General features: G+C 48.4%; 1 pseudogene; it reads left to right on the forward strand.

Annotated features, from left to right (window-relative positions):
• The window catches only part of LOC104666355, a 45,860-nt pseudogene extending 27,614 nt beyond the window's left edge, over nucleotides 1–18,246 (forward strand).
• The last annotated feature ends 1,393 nt before the right edge of the window (nucleotides 18,247–19,639 follow it).

Raw genomic sequence — 19,639 nt, forward strand, 5'->3', positions numbered from 1 at the left:
AAAAGAGAGGAAATAAATGAAGATATTTTCTTAGTACAAGTGTATACAGGCACAAACATATTCTTAACAAAATAAGGAGGAAATATTCAATGCAATTACAGTCCCTGTTTCTGCCACCAGTCACGTGGTCATGGTTGTATTCTGACTACCTTCTTCTACTACCCAAACTGTACTCCCTTTGCCTTCAGCAAGCACCTCAGTGGGTTGTGGTTTTTTTACCTGGTGGAGTGACCCAAACCTTCATTCCTGTAGGGTCTGTGCCATTTGCAGTCCTGCCTGGATTGGGTTGTTGTAGTTTCCCATTGACCTTAATCACAGGGCACGGGAATACTAAGAGATGCCCTATGGAATCTCCTGTATTTCACGCATACGCTTCCTTACCCCCATTGTGGAGTAGTAGACTGATTTCATCTTGATAGTCTGGGTCAGTCGTCCCAGCCAATACTGTAACTTCTTCTTAGCCTGTTGACTTAGAGGCAGGAGGAGCCCAAAGTGTCCAGGTGACAATCTTAACTTCCACTTTAATGGAATCGTTGTGTCTCCTGGTGGCAGCGTTCCTCCCTCTGGAACTAAGACCTCTAGGCCAGCAGAACATAATGTTGTGGGAACAGGAACCAAAAATTTTCCTAGTGGGTCACTAGGGGTGTCGGTGAGTGGTGCCACTTCCACTTCCACTCCTGGAGCCATTAGTCCTGGCTATGGGGGAAACAGTACCATATATTGGACGCTGATTCAGAGCATACATGGTCTTCTGCAGAACTCTGCCCCAGCCCTGCAGAGTATTGTCACCTAGTTGGCACTGTAATTGTGACTTCAAAAGGCCGTTCCGCTGTTCCATCAATCCAGCTGCTTCGGGATAATGAGGAACATGGTAAGACCAGTGAATTCCATGAGCATGAGCCCACTACCACACTTCTTTAGCTGTAACGTGAGTGCCTTGGTCAGAGGCAATGCTGAGTGGAATACCATGACGGTGGATAAGGCACTCTGTGAGTCCATGGATGGCAGTCTTGGCAGAAGCATTGCATGCAGGATAGGCAAACCATATCCAGAGTGTCTCTTCCGGTGAGGACAAACCACTGCCCTTTCCATGATAGAAGAGGTTCAATATAGTCAACCTGCCACCAGGTAGCTGTCTGATCACCCCGAGGAATGGTGCCATATCGAATGCTCAGTGTTGGTCTCTGCTGCTGGCACATTGGGCACTCAGCTGTAGCTGTAGCCATGTCAGCCTTGTTGAGTGGAAGTTCTTGTTGCTGAGCCCATGCATAACCTCCATTCCTGCCACCATGGCCACTTTGTTCATGGGCCCATTAGGTGATGACAGGGGTGGCTGGGGAAAGAGATTGAGTGGTGTCCACAAAATGAGTCATCCTATCTACTTGATTATTAAAGTCCTACTCTGCTAAGGTCACCCTTTGGTGAGCATTCACCTGGGATACAAATATCTTCACAGCTTTTGACCACTCAAGACAGGTACATCCACATATCTCTTTCCCAAATTTCTTTATCACCAATTTTTGAATCATGCTTCTTCCAAGTCCCTGACCATCCAGCCAAACCATTGGCTACAGCCCATGAATCAGTATATAATCACACATCTGGCCATTTCTCCATCCAGGCAAAGTGCACAACCAGGTACACCACTTGACATTCTGCCCACTAGGAAGATTTCTCTTCACTGCTGTCCTTCAGGGATGTCCTAGAAAGGGGCTGCAGTGCTGCAGCTGTCCACTTTCAGGTGGTGCCTGCATATCGTGCAGAACCACCTGTGAACCAGGCCCTAGTCTTCTCTTCCTCTGTCAACAGATCATAGGGAACGCCCCATGAGGCCATCGGTGCAGGCTGGGGGAGAGAAGGCAGGGTGGCAGGAGTGAAGACCATGAGCATTTGAGCCACTTCCTCATATAAGTTACTTGTACCTTCAGGACCTGCTCAAGCCCCATCATGTACACACCACTTCCCTTTGATAATGGAATGCTGCTGTGCATGCCCAACTTCATGGCTAGATGGGTCAGAGAGAACCCAGTTCTTGACAGGCAGTTCAGGTCACATGGTGACTTGATGACTCATCGTCAAACGTTCAGTTTCTACCAAAGCCCAGTAACAGGTCAAGAGTTGTCTCTCAAAAGGAGAGTAGTTATCTGCAGAATACGTCAGGACCTTGCTCCAAAATCCTAGAGGCCTCCACTGTGATTCCCCTATGGGAGCCTGCCAAAGGCTCCAAACAGCATCCCTGTCTGCCACTGACACCTTAAGTGCCACGGGACCTGCTGGGTCATATGGCCCAAGTGGCAGAGCAGCTTGCACTGAAGCCTGGACCTGTTGCAGAGCCTTCTCCTGTTCTGAACCCCACTCAAAACTGGCAGCCTTTCGGGTCACTCAATAAATGCGCCAGAGTAACACACCCAAATGAGGAATGTGTTGCCTCCAAAATCCAAATAGCCACTAGGTGTTGTGCCTGTTTCTTAGTTGTACGAGGGGCCAAATGCAGCAACTTATCCTTCACCTTAGAGGGGATATCTCAACAGGCCCCACACCACTGGACCCCTAGAAATTTTACTGAGGTAGAAGATCCCTGAATTTTAGTCGGATTTATTCCCCATCCCTTGGCATGCAAACGTCTCATCAATAAGTTGAGTGTGTTTGTTATTTCTCGCTCACTGGATCCAATCAGCATGATGTCATCAATGTAATGGACCAGTATGATATCTTGTGGAAGAGAAAAACGATCAAGATCTCTGCGAACAAGATAATGACACAAAGCCGGAGAGTTGATATACCCCTGAGGTAGGAGAGTGAAGGTATATTGCTGGCCTTGCCAGCTGAAGGCAAATTGCTTCTCATGGGCCTTATGGACAAGAATGGAGACAAATGCACTTGCCAAATCAATGGCTGCATACCAGGTACCAGGAGATGTGTTAATGTGTTATTTGCAATGGAACCACATCTAGTACAGGTACAGCAGCTGCAAATGGAGTCACCACTTAGTTAAACTTACAGTAATCCACTGTCATTCTCCAAGATCCATCTGTCTTCTGCACAGGCCAAATAGGAGAGCTGAATGGGGACGTAGTGGGAATCACCGCCCCTGCATCTTTCAAGTCCTTGGTGGTGGCACTAATCGCTGCAATCCCTCCAGAGATGCAATGTTGTATTTGATTTACCATTTTTCTAGGTAGAGGCAGCTCTAATGGCTTCCATTTGGCCTTTCCCACTGTAATAGTCCTCATTCTACCAGTTAGGGAGCCAATGTGGGGGTTCTGCCAGCCGCTAAGTATATCTATGCCAATCATGCATTCTGGCTTTGGGGAAATGACCATGGGATGACTCCAGGGACCCACTGGACCCACTGTAAGTTGGACCTGAGCTAAAACTCCATGAATTACCTGACCTCCATCAGCTCCTACTTTAACTGGAAGACCACAATGTTTCGAGTCCCCTGGAATCAATGTCAGCTCAGAGCCAGTGTCCTGTAGTCCCCAAAAAGTCTGATCATTCCCCTTTCCCCAGTGCACAGTTACCCTGGGGAGGTCTGCCTGGGGAAGGATGGAAGAAAGATTAACAGTATAAATTGTCGGTAAGGTAGTGGGGTTCCTCCTCAAAGGGACTTGGCCTCCCCTTTATTCAAGGGGTTCTGGGTCTGTAAACTGGTTCAAGTCTGGAAATTGATTGACGGGGGCTGTGATTCTCTGTTTTTATAATTCAAATTAGTTTTGTCCACTTGACCTGGAAGTTTTCTGCTTACACAAATTAAGTAAGAATGCAGTAGGTTTCCTATCAATTTCACTTCTAGGAATACTGTGATTAATTAGCCAATGCCAGAGCTCTACATAAGTTAGACTATTCTGATTGCTGCTTTGCCTCTGCTGTACATTATGGTAACTATGCCTACCTTGCCTCTGACAGTTGAGTGCTGCCACTTGGCCCCTGACACCTTGGGATCCAATTATTCCTATTGCATTTAAATTTTCTAATTGAGTGACTGCAGTTCCCACTGTAAGACCTGGCATACATACAGAAAACAGCAATCACAGAGCTCCTCAAGTAGGCAGGTGCTCCCCTCTCAAATCTATTTCACAAAGTATTGGTGGAGGGCATGTCTTCTGGACCCTCCCAGCTGGCATGAGTAGGTCTAAAGTGACTAATCCACTCTAGCATCCCAATCTCCCTAAGCCTTTGGATCCCTTCCTCTGTATTAAACCAAGGGAGATCAGGCATTTCCAGCTCTCTCACAGTGGACCATCTTTTGATCCATATTTCACCTAACCAAGCAAATAAACAGAACATTTTTTTAACTCCCCAAACTGCAACATTAAATGCAAGATCCCTACTTAGTGGGCCCATATCAATAAATTCAGCCTGATCCAACTTTATGTTCCTTCCACCATTATCCCACTCCCTTAGTATCCATTCCCATGCCTGTTATCCAGATTTTTGCTTACATAATAAGTTAGAAAACTCAAGCAGTTCTTTTGGAGTGTAGCACAACTCCTTGAGGGTCACACTCTGAACCTCACCTCTAGGAGCCTGCCAGGACTTGAGTCTAGTTACAGGTCTAGAAGTAAACAGGGTTGTTGGGGGTGGGTCCTGAGGAGAATCAGCATTGTCCTGCCTGGCAACTGCCTCAGGGGAGGCCATCACTGTTGCCTCAGGCAGTGCATGGTTAATCTCCTCAGACAAAGGTGGAAAGGCTGATGGCAGTATGGGTGGGGAGGGGATGTTGTCACCACTAAGGGTGGGGAGGCTGTTTCCTCTGGCAAAATAGGCTCATCAGAGTTTACATGCTCAGTGTCCCTGTCTTCATCAGGTTCCTCCCAAACGTCCCCATTCCAAGTTGCAGAGTCCCATTCCTTTCCAATCAATGCCCTAACTTTAACAGTAGACACCTGGTGAAACTGAACGTGTGCCTTTCCTTGCAGGTCAGCCACTCTCATGATAAAAGCGTGTGTCTGATTTTCCACAATTTCAGCCCTTTGTCTACAGGACATAGGACTTTCACTCAGGGCAATCTTAAAAGACTTGAGGCTCAGTATGTGCTTCTGGAGCCAGGAGTTAGAATCCCTGAGCTTATCCTTTCCTTTCGTCACTTTGTCCAGCAAACTTAGGAGCAATCAACCAACTTCATTATATTCCTTGGTTCTCCACATATGGCCAAAGGTATTATGTATAGCGTCACTAAACTCCTTGCCTCTCATGAGTGGTGGATCAGGAGTATCAAAAGCATTTATTTTGTATAACTTTCTTTTTTAATTTTTTTTGAAATGGAGTTTTGCTCTGTCACCAGGCTGGAGTGCAATGGTGTGATCTATGCTCACTGCAACCTGCCTCCTGGGTTCAAGCGATTCTCCTGCGAGTAACTGGGACTACAGGCGAGTGCCACCACGCCCAGCTAGTTTCTGTATGTTTAGTAGAGACAGGATTTCACCATGTTAGCCAGGATGGTCTCAATCTCTCGACCTTGTGATCCACCTGCCTCGGCCTCCTGAAGTACTGGGATTACAGGCGTGAGCCGCCACACCTGGCCCTATTTTGCATAACTTTCTGAACAGTTCACATCAAGGACTATCAGTCTTCTCCATCCTAATAGAAGTAGAGTCCTCAGCATTTTGGGGTCTAATCAGATTAAGCAGCCAACTCCAGAAACCCCAAAACCAACTAAAAAAAATCCATCCTCAAAATTCTGTTCCTCAGCTGGGCGTAGTGGCTCACGCGTGTAATCCCAGCACTTTAGGAGGCTGAGGCACGTGGATAACCTGGGGTCAGGAGTTCGAGATCAGCCTGACCAACACGGTGAAACTCCCATCTCTACTAAAAATACCAAAAAAAAAAAAAAAAAAAAAAAAAATAGCTGGGCAGGAGCCTGTAATTCCAGCTACTTGGGAGGCTGAGGCAGGAGAATCACTTGAACCCTGGAGGCGGAGGTTGCAGTGAGCCAGGATTGTGCCACTGCACTCCAGCCTGGGCGACAAGGGCAGAACTCTGTCTCAAAAAAAAAAAAAAAAAATTCTGTTTCTCTAGAACCACCCCATTCTCGGTACCAAAATCTGTGTTAGTCAGAGTTCTCTAGAGGGACAGAACTAATAGGACAGATGTATATATGAAGTGGAGTTTATTAAGGAGTTTTGACTCACACGATCACAAAGTGAAGTCCTACAATAGGCCGTCTGCAAGCTGAGGAGCAAGGAAGCCAGTCCGAGTCCCAAAACCTCAAAAGTAGGGAAGCTCCCAGAGGCAGCCTTCGGTCTGTGGCCAAAGGCCCAAGAGCTCCTGGCAGATCACTGGTGTAAGTCCAAGAGTCCAAAAGCTGAAGAACTCGGAGTCTGATGTTCGAGGGCAGGAAGCCTCCAGCATGGGAGAAAGATGAAAGCCGGAAGACTCAGGGAATCTGCTCATTCCACTTTCTTCTGCCTGCTTTATCCTAGCTGCACTGGCATCTGATTAGATGGTGCCCACCCAGACTGAGGGTGGGTCTGCCTCTCCCAATCCACTGACTCAAATGTTAATCTCCTTCAGCAACACCCTCACAGACACACCCAGGAACAATAATTTGCATCCTTCAATCCAATGAAGTCGACACTCAATATTAACCATCACGCCCAGTAAAAAAAAAAAAAAGGCTAAATAATTGAACAAATACTTTACAGAAGAAGACATACAAATGGCAAATAAGCATGATGAAAAGATGCTCAATATCTTCAGCTGGCAGGGGAGTACAAATTAAAACCATAATAAGTCACCACTACACACAGATCAGAATGGCTAAAATTAACAAGACTGATGATACAAAGTGTTGGTGAGGACATGGAGCAACTGGAGCTCTCATAAGCTGCTGGTGGGAGTGTAAAATGGCACAATTACATTGGAAAAGTTTGGCAGTTTCTTATAAAGTTAAATATACACTCCCCATATGATCTAGTAATTCTCCTAGCTGTTTGCCTGAGCAAATGAAAATATCTGTCCACACAAAAGGCATACATGAACTTCATAGCAGCTTTATTCAGAAGCGCCCCAAACTGGAGACAATCCAAATGTCGCTCAACAAGAGACCTGAATAAATGCCTTGTGTTATATTTATATGGTGGAATAGTACTGAGCAATAAAAAATAAGTATTTATCAGGCCAGGTGCAGTGGCTCACACCTGTAATCCCAGCACTTTGGGAGGCCAAGGCAGGAGAATTGCTTGAGGCCAGGAGTTTGAGGCCAGCCTGGGCAACATAGTGAGACCCCCATCTCTACAAAAAAACAAAAAAACAAAAAAAAAAAAGAAAAAGAAAAAGGAAATTAGCTGGGCATGGTGGTACGCACATGTAGTCCCAGTTACTCAGGAGTCCCAGTTACTCAGGAGGCTAAGGCAAGAGGATCGTTTAAACTAGGCTGGTCTCAAACTCGTGACCTCAGGTTATCTGCATGCATCAGCCTCACAAAGTGCTGAGATTACAGGTGTGAGCCACTGTGCTAGCAGTATCTGTTCTTATCAGTTGAATGTAGTGACAGATAGCAGATGGGTGATTATCTAGAACAGGGCCAGGAGGATGGACTGCAAAGATGCCTGTAATCCCAGCACTTCGGGATGCCAAGGTGGGTGGATCACCTGAGGTCAGGAGTTCGAAACCAGCCTGGCCAACATGGTGAAAACCCTGTCTCTACTAAAAATACAAAAATTAGCTGGAGGTGGTGGCGCGTGCTTTATCCTAGCTGCACTGGCATCTGATTAGATGGTGCCCACCCAGATTGAGGGTGGGTCTGCCTCTCGCAGTCCACTGACTCAAAGTCAGCTGCTTGGGAAGATGAGGCTGGAGAATCGCTGGAACCTGGGAGGTGGAGGTTGCAGAGAGCTGAGATCACACCACTGCATTCCAGCCTGGGCAACAGAATGAGACCCCATCTCAAAAAAAAAAAAACTTTACCACCAGGTACCGTGGCTCACGCCTGTAATCCCAGCAGTTTGGGAAGCTGAGGCGGGCGGATCACAAGATGGAGATCAAGACCATCCTGACCAACATGGTGAAAGCCTGTCTGTACTAAAAATACAAGAATTAGCTGGGCGTGGTGGCTACTGGGGAGGTTGAGGTAGGAGAATCGCTTGAACCAGGAAAGTGGAGGTCACAGTGAGCCAAGATCACGCCACTGCACTCCAGCCTGGTGACAGAGCAAGACTCATTCAGGGAAGGGAAGGGGAGGGGAGGAGAGGGGAGGGAAGGGAAGGTGAGGGAAGGGAAGGGAAGGGACTTTACCTGGGTTCAATTCTTGGCTCTGCCACTTCCTAGTTTACAATCTTGGGCAACCTATTTCACTTTTCTGTGACTCTATTTTATCATCTGAAAAGTGAGAATAATACTTGCTTTCATGGTAAAGTAATAATAATCATCATTCTTTTATAGGATCTTTGTTTTTGTTTTTTTTTAGATAGCCCCATAGGGTTCTTGAGACTTAAATGGAATTTTTATTTTTTTTAAGATGGAGTCTCACTCTGTCACCCAGGCTGGAGTGCAGTTGTGCGATCTCGGTTCACTGCAACCTCCACCTCCCGGGTTCAAGTGATTCTCCTGCCTCAGCCTCCCAAGTAGCTGGGATTACAGGCGTCTGCCACCATGCCCAGCCAATTTTTGTATTTTTAGTAGAGATCGAGTCTCATCATGTTAGCCAGACTGGTCTCGAACTCCTGACCTCAAGTGATTCACCCATCTCAGCCTCCCAAAGTGTTGGGATGACAGGCGTGAGCCACTGCGCCTGGCCTGATCACTCTTTCATGGGGAAACCAACCACCATGTCATGAGGACACTCAAGCAGCCCTAATGGAAAGGTCTGAATGGCAAGGAACTAAATCCTCCTGCCAGAAGCCAGCACCAGCCTGCCAGCCATGTGGGTGAGCCGAGTACATCCTTCAATCCCAGGCAAGCCTTTGGGTGACTGGCTGACATTTTTTTTAACCTAAGTATTTTATTTAATTTTTTTTTATTTCTGTGAGTACATAGTAGGTATATATATTTATGGGGTACCATGAGATGTCTGGCTGCAGGCATGTAATGTGAAATAATCACATCATGGAAAATGGGGTACCTATCCCTTCAAACATTTATCCTTTGTGTTGCAACAATCCAGTTACACTCTCTGAGTTATTTTAAAATGTACAATTAAATTATTAGGCCGGGTGTGGTGGCTCACGCCTGTAATCCCAGCACTTTGGGAGGCCGAGGCGGGTCGATCATCTGAGGTCAGGAGTTTGAGACCAGCCTAGCCAACATGGTGAAATCCCGTCTCTACTGCAAATACAAAAAAATTAGTTGGGCATGGTGGCGCATGCCTGTAGTCCCAGCTATTCAGAAGGCTGAGGCAGGAGAATCGCTTGAACCCGGGAGATGGAGGTTGCAGGTGAGATCGCACCACTGCACTCCAGCCTGGATGACAGCAAGACTCCAGCTCAAAAAAAAGTTAAATTAAATTAAAAATAAATAAAAAAGCTAAAATGCAACAACAATTTAAATATATACATTATTCAGATAGATAGATAGATAGATAGATAGATAGATAGATAGATAGATAGATAGACAGACATAATTGACCATAGTCACACCCTGTTGTGCCATCAAATACTAGGTCTTATTCATTCATTTATTCACTTTTTTTTTTTTTTTTGAGACAGGGTCTCACTTCGTCACCCAGGCTGGAGTGCAGTGGCACGATCTCAGCTCACTGTAACCTCGATCTCCAGGCTCAAGCCATCCTCCCACCTCAACCTCCCAAGTAGCTGGGACTACAGACATGTGCCACCATACCTGGCTAATTTTTGTGTGTGGCTGAGGGGTAGAGACGGGATTTTGCCATGTTGCGCAGGCTGTCAGTCTTTCTTTCTAGCTTTTTTTTTTTTTTTTGTACCCATGACTACAACTTCATGAGCCAGAACCACTCAGTTAAGCTGCTCCCAATTCCTGGCCCACAGAAACCAAGTAGGGTAATAAATATTATTGTTTAAAGCCATTAAGTTTTGGGGTAATTTGTTACATAGGAGTCAATAAACTAATATGAACACTACCAGTATAATAGCTAATATTTATTAAGCATGTATTCTATCACTTACTATTCCTACCACCATAACTACTAGCAGGGAAGTGGTCCGCTATCTTCCATTTGCCCATCTGGAGCACTTCCCCAGCCTGCTCTGTGCCCAAGGAGACTCAGCTGTTCAGACTCAACAGCCTTCCATATCCTCTGGCTTAAAATCTGGTTTGGCCAAGGAGGAGCCCACGGGAGGAGACTAAAGGGAGAAGGTGCAGTGACTCAGGATATTTATGCATCTGCTTCCTCCTGAAGGGCACCTCAGGCTGGCTGTGTCCCTTAACAGAAGGTCACAGCTTCTTTTTTTTTTTTTTATTTTTCTCTCTCTCTTTTTTTTTTTTTTTTTTTTTTTTTTTTGAGACGGAGTCTTGCTCTGTCACCCAGGCTGGAGTGCAGTGGCCGGATCTCAGCTCACTGCAAGCTCCGCCTCCCGGGTTTACGCCATTCTCCTGCCTCAGCCTCCCGAGTAGCTGGGACTACAGGCGCCCGCCACCTCGTCCGGCTAGTTTTTTGTATTTTTTAGTAGAGACGGGGTTTCACGGTGTTAGCCAGGATGGTCTCGATCTCCTGACCTCGTGATCCGCCCGTCTTGGCCTCCCAAAGTGCTGGGATTACAGGCCCCCCCTAGAGACGGGGTTTCACCATGTTAGCCAGGATGGTCTTGATCTCCTGACCTCGTGATCCACCCGCCTCGGCCTCCCAAAGTGCTGGGATTACAGGCTTGAGCCACCGCGCCCAGCCTTTTTTTTTTTTTTTAGACAGAGTCTTGCTCTGTCACTCAGGCTGGAGTGCAGTGGTGCAACCTTGGCTCATTGCAACCTCCACCTCCTAGGTTCAAGCGATTCTCCTGTCTCAGCCTTCTGAATAGCTGGGACTACAGGCGCGTGCCACCACGCCCGGCTAATTTTGTATTTTCAGTAGAGACAGGGTTTCACCATGTTGGTCAGGCTGGTCTCAAACTCCTGATGTCGAGTGATCCGCCTACCTTGGCCTCCCAGAGTGCTGAGATTACAGGCATGAGCCACCTCGTCAGGCCAACAGTTTCTCTTAAAGTGACCCTCTCCACATAACTTTCTGGCTAGTGGGAACTGCTCCCGCCATGCCTAAGGAGGTAACAGCCCTCCCATTATAATCAATATCTATTGGTTATAACGGGAGGGCTATCCCCTGTGATTTCTGTACACCCTGTCCACATCTAAATGATCCCTTTAGTCAGCCTTCCTTAAGTCACCCAATTTGAGCATGCCATCTATTTCCCTCCGGGACTGATGGCCACCCCAATTTAGGAACCCCTATCTGGCCAGGCGCAGTGGCTCATGCCTGTAACCGCAGCACTTTGGGAGGCTGAAGCAGGAGGATCCCTTGAGCCCAGGGGTTTGAGGCCAGCCTGGGCAATATAGAGAGACCCCATCTCTACAAAACATAAACAAAATTAGTTGGGCGTGGTGGCAACTGCTTGTAGTCCCATCTACTCTGGAGGCTGAAGTAAGAGGATCGATGGAGCCCAGGAGGTAGAGGCTGCAGTGAGCTAACAGGAAAAAAAAAAAAAAAAAAAAAAAAAAAAAGGAGAACCCCTACTTTAGAGAAGAAAATGGAAATTCAAAGAGGAGCAAATGGGAAACTAACAGGGGCCACCTGGGGGTGTGCTCAGCAGCCAATAGGCACTAGTGGATGCTTGATAAATATCTGAATTAATGAGTGAACGAATGACTTGGTGGCACTGGGAAGGACCCACCTGCTGTTACCATAGGTGCTGGAACAGCAGGTAAGTATCTGAACTACTTCAGCCAGACAATGGTGACCAGTTCCCTCGCCCAGTCCAGAGTCTAAGCTTCAGGAAGTTTTGCATTGGAAGGATTAACACACAGCCCGGGACACCCAGGAAGCAGCCCCCAAGCTCAGTGAGAGACTCAAGAGTTATTTTTGAAAAGCAAGCAAGGCCTGCAGGCGGCCCTGGCAGAGGCAGAGCGCAGAGCTGGAAAGAAGAGCCAGGAGCAGAGAGAGAACAGACAGCTACCACAGAACCCACGCCCCATGCCTGTGACGTGGGCCCCACGCACGGTGACATAACATGGTGGCAGAGGCGGGGAGGCGTCCTGTGACCCCTTGGGAATCTTAATTGTGGTAAAATATACATCACATAAAATGCATCCTTAGGAGTTTTTACCGCTCCTGCCCCAGGCCAAATGACATTGAGGACTGCGTTCCCACAGGAACAGGGAGTGGGAACACCAGCCAAACACATTTGCATCCAAATGGTGTGTGAGCTTTTGCTCAAGTCTGGGAAAATCCTGGAATTGGAGGGAGGGTCATTGCTCTGAGGCAAAATTGGGGGTTGAGGATTAGGACACAGATAACAAAATTAAAATTAGCGGCGCTTGGTGGCGCGCGCCTATAGTTCCAGCTACTTGGGAGGCTGAGGCAGGAGAATCGCTTGAACCTGGGGGGTGGCGGTTGCAGTGAGCGGAGATCGCGCCACTGCACTCCAGCCTGAGCAACAGAGTGAGACTCCATCTCAAAAAATAAAAAATTAAAATGGTCATAAAAAAAGAAACAGGTAACAGCCTCTATCCCTGCAAAATAGTGGGGTGGCAGGAGTGGCTGTGGGGTCCGGGAGGAGGGGAGCAGATGCTGGCCCTCGAGGCAGGACTGGGAACTGCAGGGCACGGAAAGCAGCAGCCGAGCAGCAGAATGCAGCAAATGAGCCGTGCAGGTGAAGGGAGAGGTGTCTGCAATGGGTCGGAGGTCACAGGCAGCCAGAGGGAGCCATCAAGGCCCCAAAATAGCTCCTGCTTCTGCAGGAGAAACTGGAACTAATCGAGGTGGGAATAATCCGAAAATCTCTCAGACAGGGGCTGCTAAGAGGCCTTGTGTCTCCAAGCAGGGATTAGAAGGGAAGAAAATAAACAAAAGATGTGGTTTGTCCTGGAAAACGGTGCCAACATGAAAGCAAGGTCTTCCTAGGGCCTTGGTCAGAGGGTCACCAGTAGCTAATATCTATTGAGCACCTACTATTATATACCTGATGCTGTCGCATATGGCTAAGCATGTGAGCTCTGAAGTCAGCCTGCCTGGACTGGAATTCCTGCTCTACCTCCTGCTAGCTGTGTGACCTCGGAAGAGTTATTTCCCCATTCTGAGCCTCAGTTTCCTTATCTAGAAAATGGGGATAAAATTCATACCTGCCCCACAGGGGAGTTGAGAATAAGTGCTTGATGCATGTGAACTTTCATTATAATAGAAATCTTTCCAGGGGCTGGGTGCGGTGGCTTACACCTGTAATCCCAGCACTTTGGGAGGCCAAGGTGAGTGGATCACCTGAGGTCAGGAGTTGGAGACCAGCCTGGCCAACATGGCAAAACCCCATCTCTACTAAAAATACAAAAATTAGGCCAGGCGCGGTGGCTCATGCCTGTAATCCCAGCACTTTGCGAGGCTGAGGCGGACAGATCACCTGAGATCAGGAGTTCAAGACCAGCCTGACCAACATGGAGAAACCCCATCTCTACTAAAAATACAAAATTAGCCGGACGTGGTGGCACGGGCCTGTAAATCCCAGCTACTAGGGAGGCTGAGGCAGGAGAATCACTTGAACCCAGAAGGCAGAGGTTGCGGTGAGCTGAGATGGCGCCATTGCACTCTGACCTGGGCAATAAGAGCGAAACTCCGTCTCAAAAAAATATAAATAAAAATACAAAAATTAGCCGGGCATGGTGGCAGGTGCTGGTAGTCCCAGCTACTTGGGAGGCTGAGACAGGAGAACTGCTTGAACCCGGGAGACGGAGGTTGCAGCGAGCTGAGATTCACTGTGATTCCAGCCTGGGTGACAGAGAGAGACTCTGTCTCAAGAAACAAAACAAAACAAATATTTCCAGCAATGCTTGGGGCAGAGGGTTAGGTTTTGTCTCCTCATTCTACAGGGTAGGGAACCAAGGCTCAGAGAGCCCAAGGTCACATGGCTAATAAGTGAAAGTGTAAGAATGGTGAACCATGTGAGTCTAGTCAGAAGTTTGCGTATTCACTAGCCTGGGCCACCCTGGTCACTCCTCAGTGGGCAGGGAAGAGGGCAGTGGCCCACAGGCAGGGCCCAGCCCTTTACCTGCTGCCTTTCTCTGGATCCCATGCAGGGAGGCAGATACAGCATGCACGTGGGAAACAGCCTCTGGGTGAGACACGTGCAGTGGAGAGGGAAGAGCACTGCCCTTGAGCGTGGAAACTTGGCTGAGTTCTTTCCTCTCTCTGGGTCTCAGTTTCCCCAGTTGCAGAACAAGTGGTGGTAACAGGCGACTCAAGTCCTGGAGAGTCTAGATTCTTGCTCCCTGGTTCTCTGGTGAGTGTCTGGTGTGGGCGGCAGTGAAAAGAGGACAAGAGAGGGACCTGGGCTGCTGCCAGGCCGTCTCCCCTTTGTGGCTTCCCCCCCTTCCCCTGGTGAATAGTTCCACGCAGAGGGAACAGCAAAAGCAAAGGTCGGGAAATGAGAGCGAGCATGGCACGTTCAGGGAGCTGCAGGTAGAATAATCCAGTCACCTGGTTTATCATTTATTCAATTATTTAATCAACGTTTAGTAACCTCATTTACTCATTTGATTATTCAACCAGCATTTGTCACTGTGAGCCAGGCAGTGTTGGAGTACCGGGGATACAGGGGTAAACAAAACAGACAAAACCACCATCTTCACGGGGCTCATTCTTTTTTTTTTTTTTTTTTTTTTTTGAGATGGGATCTCGCTCTGTCACCCAGGCTGGAGTTCTATGGTGCGATCTCGGCTCACTGCAGCCTCCACCTCCTGGGTTCAAGTGATTCTCCTGCCTCAGCCTCCTGAGTAGCTGTGATTCAGGCGCCTGCCACCACCCCTGGATAATTTTTCTATTTTTAGTAGAGACAGGGTTTCGCCATGTTGACCAGGCTGGTCTCAAACTTCTGGCCTCAAGTGATCCACCCGCCTTGGCCTCCCAAAGTGCTGGGATTACTGGCGTGAGTCACCCCACTCAGTCTCATGGGGCTCATTTTAATTGGGGGAGATGGAAAAACCAAGTAAACAAATCAATACCGAGGATCATTTCAGCATGGAATAAGCATTTATGTGAATAAAAGCTAACATGTATAAAGCATCTGCTATGGGTCAGGCATTCCCAACAGATGTTAAATAATTTGATCCTTGCTACCACCCGATGAGGCTGTAATCACCACCCCCACTTTACAGCTGAGGAAATTGTGGCTTAACAGAGGAGTTAAGTAACCTGCCCAATGCCACACAGCATTGGAGCAGGTGGAGCTGTGATTCAAATCCAGGCCATCTGGCACCATTGTGCCGGCTGGTGAGGAGAGCACTAAATAGGGCAACTTGTCCAGGGAAGAGCCCTCTAAAGAGGTGACATTTGAGCCAGGACGAATGAGAAGACATCCACCATGCAAAATCCAGGAGGCAGAAGGTTCCAGATTGAGTGCAAAGGCCCTGAGGCGAGTAGGGGCTTCACAGGTTAGGAGAAGAGCAAGGAGGTCAGTTTTAGCTTGAGGAGAGGATAGCAGAGGTCAGAGCGGTGCGCAGGGCAGACATGTGGGGTTGGGGAGGAGCCTCGTCTGTCCTCCTCAAGGAGGCCCAGGGGACATTCCCAGGATCCTCCCGGCAGGTCTGAGGGACGCTTGGGAAGCAGGGCCTAAAGTCGTACTGACAGGCGTGGCTCCCCTCCTCTCCCCTATCAGGCCGATGAGGCGCGGGCAAAGCTGACCTTCCCTGGGGCCCATTGCTGGGAAATGAGTGCAGCTGGAACCTGCTGTGTATCCTCAGCCAGCACCACCCACAGGTGGCCCCTCCCTGACTGATGGGGACATGGAAAGGCTCATCTCATTCTTCCCTCTTCAACCTAAATCCACATCCTCCCTGGCCCTGTACCTCCCATAGAGCCACAAATGAGGCTCTCCCATTCTCCAGTGGAGGCTGGACCACCTAGCTCCTGCCCTCAGGGTGCCCCGCCAAGGCCTGAGTCCAGTCCCAGCCCAGTGAGGGAATGGAATGTTCCCCAGCTTGCTCTCAGACGGTCTGAGAGTCAAGAGTCTGGCCTTAGGGAGAAATCTCGGGGGGGCTGGAAAGGGGTCCACGTTCCTAGTCATATAGACCTAAATTAGAGTCCAGACTCTACCCCCATGTGGTTTTGGGAAAATGGCTTCACCTAAGTCTCAGTTTCATCATCTGAAAAATGGGAATAATCACGCTCCCTACCTCATAGGATCACTGTGAAAATTAAATATAACATGGCTGAGAGGGGGCTTCCTGGGGCTGGAAATGTCCTGTATCTTTACCTGGGAGGTGATATATAAAACTCAATGATGTACACTGTAGGCCGGGCACGGTGGCTCATGCCTATAATCCCAGCACTTGGGGAGGCCAAGGCAGGCGGATGACTTGAGCTCAGGAGTTCCAGACCAGCCTAGCCAACATGGCAAAACCCCATCTCTAATAAAATACAAAAATTAGCCAGGTGTGGTGGCATGCGCCTGTAATCCCAGCTACTCGGGAGGCTGAGGCAGCAGAATCGCTTGAGCCTGGGAGGTGGAGGTTGCAGTAAGCCAGGATCATGCCACTGCCCTCCAGCCTGGGCAACTCTGTTAGAATCTCACTCTTGAGATTTGATCTCAAAAATAATACCACCACCACCATAGATCTATGCATTTTACTGTATGTATGTTATAACTCAATTTTTTTTAAATGCAAAGTGCCTGACCCATGGCTAGCACCACATAAATGTTAGGTAGTATTAGCATAAAGTGTTCCATAAATATTTATTGAATATATTTGTTCAATAAGCCCTTGTAAGTACCCTTCCATGTTTTGTTTATCATTTATTTGATTCCCAGGGGTCCTGGGGCCTGGATGCCTAAGGGAGCTCAAACTCAATATGTCCATGACTGAATGATTTCCTTCACCTCATTCTTGCTCCTCCCCAGGCTTCTCTGACTGCCCAGTGGCTCAACCCAGAAATGTGGATGACACCCTGCCTGCCTTTTTCTGCTCTTGTTCTCTCCAACCCCTTACAGTCAACTTATTACCAAGACTTCCTGTAGTAGACTCTCTCCAAAGACGGCCCCCAACCATTCCCCCCACCACCCTGTAAGGGCATGCTGACCTCCCATCAAGAGGTAGAGCTTGAGGCTGGGCACAGTGGCTCACGCCTGTAATCTCAGCACTTTGGGAGGCTGAGACAGGCAGATCACCTGAGGTTAGGAATTTGAGACCAGCCTGGCCAACATGGTGAAACCCCGTCTCTACTGGAAGTACAAAAACTACCCAGGAGTGGTGGCACACGCCAGTGGTCCCAGCTACTTGGGGGACTGAGGCAAAAGAGTCACTTGAACCGGGAGGCGGAGCTTGCAGTGAGTCGAGATTGTACCACTGTACTCCAGCCTGGGCGACAGAGACTCTGTCTCAAAAACAAAAAAAAGAAGGAGAGATTGGCCAGGTGCAGCAGTTCACACCTGTAATCCCAGCACTTTGGGAGGCTGAAGCAGGAGTATTATTTGAGGCCAGGAGTTCTAGCCTGGGAGACATAGTAAGACCTCATAACTACAAAAAAAAAAAAAAAAAAAAAAAAAAAAAAAAGAGGTAGAGCTTAAACTGGGTGAAGCAGCTTGTGCCTCTAATCCCAGCTACTTGGGAGGCTGAGAGAGGATGGCTTCAGCCTGGGAGGCGGAGGTTGCAGTAAGCCGAGATGGCGCCACTGTACTCCAGCCTGGGAGAGTGAGACAGAGTGACACCCTGTAGCCAAAGCATTGGAGCGGCTTGCAGCCCAGACCCTGTGCTTTCCAAAGCCAGATACACTGTCATATCGTTTGGCATCCGGAAAAATGAAGACTGCTGTCTGCTGCATAGTTCAAGAGGCCAAAGCAGAAGAAATCCTGGAGAAGGGTCTAGAGGTACAGGAGTATGAGTTGAGAAAAAAATAACTTCTCAGATACTGGAAAGTTTGATTTTGGGATCCAGCAACACATCAATCTGGGTATCAAATATGACCCAAGCATGGGTCTCTACGGCCTGGACTTCTATGTGGTGCTGAGTAGGCCAGGTTTCAGCATCACAGACAAGAAGCGCAGGACAGGCTGCACTATGGCCAAACAGAGAACCAGCAAAGAGGAGGCCATGCGCTGATTCCAGCAGAAGTGTGATGGGATCATGCTTCCTAGCAAATAAATTCCCATTTCTATCCAAAAAGCCAATAAAAAGTTTTCAGGGAAATGTAAAATAAAATAAAATAAGACGTGGGGAGAGAAATAACAACTGCTGGCCGGGTGCGGTGGCTCGTGCCTATAATCCCAGCACTTTGGGAGGCCAAGGCAGGCTGATCACGTGAGGTCGGGAGTTCGAGACCAGCTTGGCCAACATGGTGAAACCCCATCTCTACTAAAAATACAAAAATTAGCTGGGCATGGTGGCGCATGCCTGTAGTCCCAGCTACTGGGGAGGCTGAGGCTGGAGAATCACTTGAACCTGGGAGGCAGAGGTTGTAGTGAACCAAGATCGTACCACTGCACTCCAGCCTAGGCAACAGAGCGAGACTCCATCTCAAACAAACAAACCAAAAAAGAAATAACAAGTGTGGGTGAGGATGTGGAAAAATAGACACTTTTGTTGTGTTTGTCCATCCAGGCTGCTATAACAAAGTACTATAGACAGGATGGCTCATAAACAAAAGAAATTCAGCCGGGCACGGGGGCTCATGCCTGTAATCCCAGCACTTTGGGAGGCCAAGGAAGGTGGATCACTTGAGGTCAGAAGTTTGATATCAGCCTGGCCATCTCTACTAAAAATACAAAAATTAGCCAGGCGTGGTGGCAGGCACCTATAATCCCAGGTCCTCAGAAGACTGAGACAGGAGAATGGCTTGAACCCGGGAGACGGAGGTTGCAGTGAGCCGAGAGTACGCCACTGCACTCCAGCCTGGGTGACAAAGAGTGAGACCCTGTTTCAAAAAGAAACAACAACAATAAAACCCAGAAATGTATTTCTCATAGTTTTGGACCCTGGAAGTGTGAGATCACGGTGGCCAGCATGGCCGGGTTCTGGTGAGGGCCTTCTTCTGGGTTGAATACTGTTGACTTCTCATCGTCCCCTCACATGGTGGAGAGAAGGCAAGAATGTTCTCTGGGGTCCCTTTTCTTTTCTTTCTTTCTTTTTTTTTTTTTTGAGATGGAGTCTCACTCTGTCGCCCAGGCTGGAGTACAGTGGCGCGATCTCGGCTCACTGCAAGCTCCGCCTCCCAGGTTCACGCCATTCTCCTGCCTCAGAGTAGCTGGGACTACAGGTGTCCGCCGCCACGCCCAGCTAATTTTTTGTATTTTTAGTAGAGACGGAGTTTCACTGTGTTAGCCAGGATGGTCTTGATCTCCTGACCTTGTGATCCGCCCGTCTTAGCCTCCCAAAGTGCTGGGATTACAGGCGTGAGCCACCGCACCCGGCCTCTCTGGGGTCCCTTTTCTTTTCTTTTTTTTTTTTTTTTTTTGAGGCGGAGTCTTGCTCTGTCACCCAGGCTGGAGTGCAGTGGCCGGATCTCAGCTCACTGCAAGCTTCCCCTCCCGGGTTCCCG

The sequence above is a fragment of the Rhinopithecus roxellana genome, chromosome 10, assembly GCF_007565055.1.
Source record: "Rhinopithecus roxellana isolate Shanxi Qingling chromosome 10, ASM756505v1, whole genome shotgun sequence".
In the NCBI taxonomy this organism is placed as follows: domain Eukaryota; kingdom Metazoa; phylum Chordata; class Mammalia; order Primates; family Cercopithecidae; genus Rhinopithecus; species Rhinopithecus roxellana.